Raw genomic sequence first — 7,937 nt, forward strand, 5'->3', positions numbered from 1 at the left:
CGGCCACAACGCGTTCTCTTGTGTCCCCATATTTGTCCCGCTCTGGCTTTCCTTGATCACCCTGATGGCAACCACATTCGGGCAGAAAGGCGGAAACCACTGTATGTACCCAGCGTTTCCGAAGTGCTTGAACTGTGTGTGTGTGCATGTGTGTCTGCGTGCCTGTTGCGTGGCTGTGTGTGTGTGTGTGTGTGTGTGTGTGTGTGTGTGTGTGTGTGGCCCCGCTTTATGAAAAGATGAACCTAAGGACCCCAGGCAGGGAGTTTCCCTGGGAAAGGTAGGACTGAAGAAGGCCTGGAATCTTCCAGGGGAAGGGCGTGCCGTCAGCCTTGCTTTCGTGGCCCTATGACCGGAGGGAGGCCTGCGCACGGCAGGCAGCCTCTCTGAGCGCATGCCCTCCGCTGCAACCTGGGGACCAAGATTCCTTTTTCCCAGGGGCTCCTGAGGATGAGGTGAAACTCCACATCATCTACCAAACCCTGGGCGTCCTCCCGGTGTCCGTTTTGTCCTCGCTCTCGCCAGCGTCATTCCTGACGTCTCCAAGTCTTGTCAGTGGTGCCCGGCTTCTCTCTCTCCCTCTCCACCTGTGTGCTGTGATAGCCCGTTCTGAAGTGCTCTTTGATGAGGGCCCCCTCCTCACTAGACTTTGAGCTCCTTTGCATGTAGCCCCAGAGCACGCCCTTCTGGAAACTAATGCCACAGGGGATTTTTGCCCCAGGAGAGCCAGCACTAAGCTGACGGTTTAGTGGTACCCAGACCGGAAGAGCGGGCCTTGGAGAAGGAGCTTTGAGGCCTGGACCAACACATGCCTGCCATCTTCCCGGACTCCAGAGGGTGATGGAGATCCTTCTCTTGGGTGACATTCTTTGTCGCACATGTGTTTCTCCTGGGCCGGGAAGACTGGAGGATGTTGACATCGTCCAGACACCGCAGATAAATTTGAGGCTCGTGAGAGCAGTAGTTCGCAATACTGGAGGACCCCTCAGAATCCCAGGACTGCCCCCTGACACCCCGCCACAGTTTCTGGTTCAGGAGGTGTGGGCCGGGGCCCGAGATCGCATCCCTAACAGGCCCCAGGGAGACATCTGGTAGCTGCCAGTCCAGGACTGCCACCTGCAGAGCCGCAGAGCTGCAGGGCTTCCTTCTTACCCTTAGTTGGTATTGAGGCTTTGCTCAGGCTTCATTCCCAAGACATCAGGATAAAGCACTACAGTGTACAAGGAAAAGTCCTCATTCATGAAAGAAAAGTAACCTGAAATTCCAGGGAGACTAGTGTTTGAGAAAGTACATTTCTTCCTTTTCAGGGTGGTTCGGGATTCGCAAGGATTTCTGTCAGTTTCTGCTTGAAATCTGCCCATTTTTGAGAGAATATGGAAACATTTCCTACGACCTCCACCATGAAGGTAATGAGGAAACCGAAGAAACGCCAGTTCCAGAACCTCCTAAGATCGCTCCTATGTTTCGAAAGAAGACCAGGGTGGTTATCACCCAGAGCCCTGGAAAGTATGTCCTCCCACCTCCCAAATTAAATATCGAAATGCCAGATTAGACAGCCCCTCCCAGGGCAGATCGTGAGTGGACCTGGCCCGCACTCTCTTCCACCTTCCTCCGCCTCTCCGTTCACCTCCCCCACCCCCAGAACTGGAGCTGGAGCTGGGTCTCCGGGGACGTCCATCTCACGCCTCGTTTGCACTCAATGCCTACCAGTGACTCACCACGACAGGACGCGCAGGTGACAGGTGCCCGGAACACGCAGCATGGTGTGGGGCGCGTGTCCGCGGCTGTGGATCTGATGGGGGGAGCCTGGGGAGAGGGAAGAAGTGATTTCTCCCGGGCAGGCGCCTGCGGAGCTGGCTTGGAGCCGCCCCGGATGGCTGATTAGGCCTGAGCAGGAGTGGCTACACAGCTGGTTTTCAAAGTGTGAAAACTCCCATTGAAAGTGTTATTGAGAAGTGTATTTTTGAACCAGGCCGGCCTGGCCGCGCAGCTCAGATGCCCCTGTTGTGGCATGGTTAGGGGACTGTGAACAGGCCTCGGGCCCCGCGTGCACCCATGCCGCCTCGGCTGGCCATGCTCCTGCCGTGGACGTCGTTTCTCTCCGGGTTTTTACCGGCCCCATTGGTGAGCCCTTTCTAATCGAGTGACTCCGTGCCTGTATAGTATTTATACAAATATTTTAGCGTTGTAATATACCGTGTTAAATCCCAGTTCTGTACAGTATATTCTGTTAAAGTATTTTTCTACAAGCTTGTACTGAAGACCTACGTGTTCTGTTGCAGAAGTAGAGGCCAGTGGCACCCCTGTCCTGCCCATTGGGGTGCCACCCCTTCATGGGACATTGCCGTTTCCCCTTCAATTTCTCCACGTACACAGTAGCTGCTACTGCCAGAACGGCCACAGTAAGCAAGAAACTGTTTGTGCTTTTTTCTAACATGCTGGGAATACTGACTTGCAGAAAGCCATAAAGCACGACTGGAAACTGGAACACTGGAGAAGGGTGCCGAGACTAGAAATGGCCAGCAGAGTGTGCGCGTTGAGGTCCGGGGCTTTTTGTCTGCCCCCAAGCTGGGCCCATGCTTTTAGCTAGGAGGACCACGGCTCCAGGAGCTGAGGGTACAGCCGCGAGTCAGAGGGAAGAAAGCAGATGCGATGGGAACAAGCAGGCCGTGAGTAAAAGAAGGTAAAAGGAGCCCTGGCATTGTCACCTGGGAGCAGGGTAGAGGGGGAGAGGGGGCAGCTGCTACCTTGTCTAAACCGGGCTCCGCTGACATCCACCGCGCCCACCACTCCGCCCTGGCGCCAGCCTGTAGGAAGCCTGTGCTGTCTGAAGGGGGACACTTGGAATGGTGCCACCTTTCCGGCTTGGTGTATAGCAAATGTAGCCCAATCCACTCTTCTTTCCGCCTTTAGCTGTTCAATAAACCGGTTCATCATTTTCCATGTGCACTGTGCGGGTCTTAGTTTGGATGTGGTCCAGGATGCTGGAAGTCCTGTCAACGAGCACAAAAGGGAACCTCGAGCTGCCACCAGCAGCCGAGGGGAGCAGGGGTGGGTGAGCATCTCTCAGGAGTCTCCAGGGGCAGCCGGAATATGCAGTACAGAGAGGAAAGCTGGGGGCCCAGGGATTCGGCTGTTGGTGGGGGAGCACACGGCCACAATGCTGACGGGTGAGGAGGCGCCCGAGAGTGTTTGCGAGTTCCCAGACATTCTAAGGTGGAACTCGGCTTTTCAGTGGTCCTGAGGCATTGCCCAGTCACGTGGGCACTGAGTACCACTTACATCTATGCAAAATGCATGGTGACTTCTGCGTAGCTCACCCTAGCTGTCTCTAGAGACAGTTAACTCAGGTGGCGTTTCAGCTCACGGTTTGCAAGAATCGACAAGGAAGGCCACCTTTTGCTGGTGATGGAAGGCTTCCTGCAGGGTACCCAAGGGCCACCGATGGACCATTGCTTAAGCTCCTTAGATTCAAACTTGCGGTGAGACAGCATGCTTCTCCGTAACCACGGTAACTGTGAGTTAAGTGGCAGGTACCTTGCCTCCAGCTGTACGTCCCCCTGAGTCCTCAGGACCCCATGAAGCACGTGCTCCTACGAGTATCCTTGTGGGGAAGCAAGAGGCTCCGAGGGTGTGAGCCAGGCAGCTGGGGATCAGCAGGTCTGTGGTGCCGGCCTTGGCATCTTCTGGCCGAGCCCTCGCTCTCACCCACTGGGCCGGGCGCCTGGGCCGTGGGCAGGTGACGTATTGGGTTTGGAGGCGTTTCTGATTCGTGGAAATCTCAGGAAGATCCTCGAGCCCGTGACCAGAGTAGGGTGGGGGGCATCAGTGGAGGTGGTTGCGCACATGGGGAGAACGTGCCAGATGGGCGGTTGTGCATGGCCGCCTGTCTGGTGCTCGAGCAGCAGGCCCCAGAGCAGGATGGCAGCCCTCAGGGCCTGGGCGCAAACCCAGACGGGGGTCCCGTGGACGGCGGTCGGCGGAAAGTGAGCCGCACCGTGGGTGAAGGCCCAGGGCGACCGCCCCGTCCCGGGTGATGGGAGACTAGGAGTGCAGAGAGAGACCAGCCTGGGGTGGACACGTGCAGGCTGAGGAGCCACAGGGGAGGGTAGCCTGTCCTCCTCTGTCCCCAGGAGCTCACCCATCGCCTCTGCAGCTCCTGCCCTGATCCTCCTGCGGACCGACGGCAGGGCCTGGAGAGGGTATCCGTGGAGGACCACCTGCCCGGCCTGTGACGGTGCCAAAAGGGCAGGGTGCCTGTGCCGTTGACCGAGGGCCCCGTCCCGGGCGTTGCTCGTGCTTGAAAGCATGGGTGCAGTGCACGGCCCTGTCGGCCAGCGGACACAGGGGAGGACCTCTGACCTCGTGCGTCACACGTGGGTACTCGCACGTATGACTGGCCCCGGGGGTCCGGGACCAGAAGGCCGTGCCCGGTTTGCACGAGTGCTCGGCCTGTGGCTCTGCACCCGTGCACGCGTGTCGTCGTGTCCCCTGCGATGACGGGCGTGAAGCAGGAGGCTGACACGCTGACGGGCCTGCCCTTGATGATGTCACTCCCTGGCTGGGCTGTGATGTCCCCCCCGAGCAGCCGGGGCACTCCTGTGAGGGGCTGCGCGGGCGCGTGAGCCCAGGGTGCTGCCGGCCGCGCTGCCCTGTCCCGTTCACCTGAAGGAGGGACACGCCGCCCTCCGCATGGCTGCGGCCGAGAAGGGCCCCGCCGCGGGCGGGGCGCCCGGCTTCGGCGAGGCGCCTCTTCCTCCCGACACGGGGGCTCCGGCCCTCGGCTCAGGGAGCTGCACCCCGCAGTCCCTCGCCCTGGCCCAGCCCGTGCCCGCGGGGCACCCCGACCTCAGGCTGCTGCCTGGAGAAGCCGCGTTCCAGATGTGACCGAAGAGCCTTTGTTCACAAGGCCACGCACCACCTGCGAGGCCCTGTGGGAAGGCAGCCTGCTCTCCCTCTCCTTTCCCCGGAAGTGTGGACAATCGTCCACAGCAGTCACTTTGCATCCATTTGGTGGAATGAAGACGGGCCTTCCATAGGCATCAACAGGCAGCTGTTTCAAAAGGAGGCTTTGGACAGGGACGGCCTGGACAAGGTGTTCGAGACAGGCTGTATGAAGAGCTTCATCCGCCAGCTCAAGCTCTATGGATTCAGCAAAGTGCGCCAGGACATGCGCTTGTCCCTCTGCCTGACCAACCTCTCCACGAAGGAGCGGCCCACCCACGTCCTGAGCGAGGGAAGGAGGGCGGGGTAGGGCGGGGGATGGCGGGGGAGGACACCTCTCCGGGGGCTGAGCCGCTGGGCCCGGGGGTGGGGTGGGGGGCGGGTGCCAACCCCGGGGTTGCCTGGGACGGTGGCAGGCGTGTCGGGAGAGCTTTCTTTAAAGGTGGTACTTGGGGACCAGCATGATGGCCGGAGCCGGCAGTGCCGTGCGCTGTGTTGGGCCGTTGTTATGGGGAGACCCGAAGCGATCTCAGCACAAGGACGTCACTTCTCTCCCTCCTCTTTTTCCCTTTGGTGTGTCTGTGTGAGACGATGCGTGTGAACTGAACCCCCTGTGGTGATCATTTCACAGTACACGGGGGCCAGGCGTCATCCTGTGCTCCTGACACGTGGGCAGTACTGCCCATCCCAGACATCGCAGTCACACCGGGGGACAAGTTGACACTGCTGAAACGTTGGCCCTTCCCGTCCTCCTGCTCGGGGACAGGTGGCCCGGCGGGGGGAGGGGGGAGGTTTGTCTGCCCCCTTGACTCCCATGGCTCCAGAGCATCACTTAAGCGGGGGCACACGTCCTTTCCAGGGGAGCAGTCGGTGTCCGCGGTCTGGCCCCAGGAGGTGCCGGCCAGGGGGCGATTCTGACACTTCCTTAGAAAGCTACCGAGCCTTCTTGCAGTCTCGTATCTGCAAACGCCAAGTCCCCTTTCGTGGTTCTTGTACTCATACGAAGGGGCCATTTTCAGTCATTTTCCAAGGGCGAAAGGGGATGGTGAGTGCGCGAGTCTCGGGGATGTAAAAGCTGGGCCACAGCTTCCTGCTGGGACCGGGTCCCGCTTTCTCCAAAGAGGCCTTGGGACGGCTGGGGGAGGGCGCCCAGGGGCCCAGCCAGGTGGCTGCGGCTTGCGAGCAACTCTTTTGTGACTCGGGGTTTCCTTTTCTCTCTCGACTGCGACCTCAGTTACACTTCTACCACAGTCCCGTTTAAGAGAGACTGCCCGCACCTCCTCGTGAGGGCGAAGGGGAGAGCGCGCGCTGAACCTGCACCCGGGCAGGTGGACGGCAAGCCGGCAGCCCTGGGGTACCTCCCGGCTCCCAGCGCCTTGGAGCCGCAGGCACTCCTCCCACCCTGTCCTGAGGACATCCAGGGGACCCCGAGCGACCCGGACCTCGACCATGCCTCCGCCCTGGCCAGGACTGACTCTGTCCCTCCGGCCCCTCCTCGGACAGCAGCCGAGCCCCCCGCGCCGGATCCCGCCGCGCAGGCCCTGGCCCCTCTAGCCCCTGTCCTGGCAGAGGTGGCCCAGGCCGCCGAGGTCCCCTGGCTCTGCTGCGCCTGGCCTCCCGCCCAGATGAGTCCTCCCTGGCCCGTGCTGGGCCTGGCCGCCGCGCCCCCGCAGCTCCCCAGCCTGCCCCCCCGTACGGCTCCCGGTGGCCGCGCCGCTGCCTCTTGCGGCCCCTGGATGTCCGAGGTGGCCGCCAGGCCTGCCGCCTCCCTGACCTTGACCCCTCGGCCCCTGAGCCCCTTCTGCCGCTGCTACGTGGGCTCCCGCCGTTTCCTGGAATACTCGGCCCCTCCGGGCGGGCCCACAGAGGACCCTGACCAGGCAGACCCTGCAGACACGTGGAGGTGGTGACGCGGCCAGAACCTTGCAGGGCAATAAAGAGCACGGGGCCATGAGAGCGATGTTCCGCCCAACACGTGTTGGGCGCCTCCGCCCTGGGCCTGGCTGAGCAGCTGAGTCCACTCAGCAGGCAACGATGACAGGTGACAGCCCACCCCCGGCACAGCGCGGGCACCTAGCAGACACCCGGCAAAGCCCCTCAGACGCCCTGCGCCCACTCACTAGAAGGACCCTTCAAGGGCTTGCCCAGCACAAGGGAGGGCCTGGCATCCGCGGCTTCACGGCCGCGGGGACGCCGTGTCCAGCGGGGCCTTGATTTGACAGACGAGGAGAGCTCAGGCCTCCCCTGGTCAGAGGCCTGAGAAGAGCCCTTCCTGTCCTGAGACGCGCCGGTGTGGAGGTGACGGTCCCTGCCGGGGGCCTGCGGGTGTTCTGCTTGGGGGTGCTCTCTGGTGTCCGGACGGCAGGATTGAGGTTTGCATTTCACCGCGGGTCCTGCGTCTGGTGACTCTTTCTTGGTTCTCTTTTCCTTGCCTTTTCGAGCTAAACACTTCAAGGGCGCCATGCTCCACCACCCTCTGGTCGCTGGGGTGTCGAGCTTATAGCGCGAGTCCTTGTGGACGAGCCCCTCTAAAGAGTGTTTGCCTTAAGGAGCAAAGGGAGTAAAGCTCCACGGTCATACTGTCGAGATAAGAGCCCCGAGCTCAGCGGGAGGAGAGAGCGCACACACCAGTCCACCAGAACCGAAAGACTGGGGGCGCCCTTCTTTGCGCTTTGGCAGCAGGTAGAGGAGGCCCCCTGAGAAGGGCGCACTGGGCGGGGCAGGACAGGAGCGCCGTCATCCTGAGCGCTGATGCGCGCTCAGCCCCTTTCTAGGGTTCATTGACTGGGGCACGCCTTAACTTTTAAGGAGCAAGTTGCTTTCCTCTTGGTCGTGGACTTCCGTAGGCCTCCTGACCTGGGACCACGGGGAGATGCTCCTGTTTACAAACCACGTTCCCATTCACCTCAGCCCGTGGGGAACTTGCTTCCGTGTAACTCTATAGAGAGAGGGGAGATTGTGCAGACTGTTATATCAAGCTATCTGCTTTTCACAAA

The 7,937-nt window shown here is 60.9% G+C and overlaps 1 long non-coding RNA gene across 1 annotated transcript; it reads left to right on the forward strand.

Moving 5' to 3' along the window:
- Window positions 1-6: 6 nt before the first annotated feature.
- Window positions 7-4,117, forward strand: LOC114484694 (uncharacterized). The gene is made up of 3 exons (XR_008616371.1): window positions 7-101; window positions 1,305-1,503; window positions 2,456-4,117. It is a non-coding gene; the product is annotated as an uncharacterized lncRNA (long non-coding RNA).
- Window positions 4,118-7,937: the final 3,820 nt, after the last annotated feature.

The sequence above is a fragment of the Physeter macrocephalus genome, chromosome 21, assembly GCF_002837175.3.
Source record: "Physeter macrocephalus isolate SW-GA chromosome 21, ASM283717v5, whole genome shotgun sequence".
Taxonomy (NCBI): Eukaryota; Metazoa; Chordata; class Mammalia; order Artiodactyla; family Physeteridae; genus Physeter; species Physeter macrocephalus.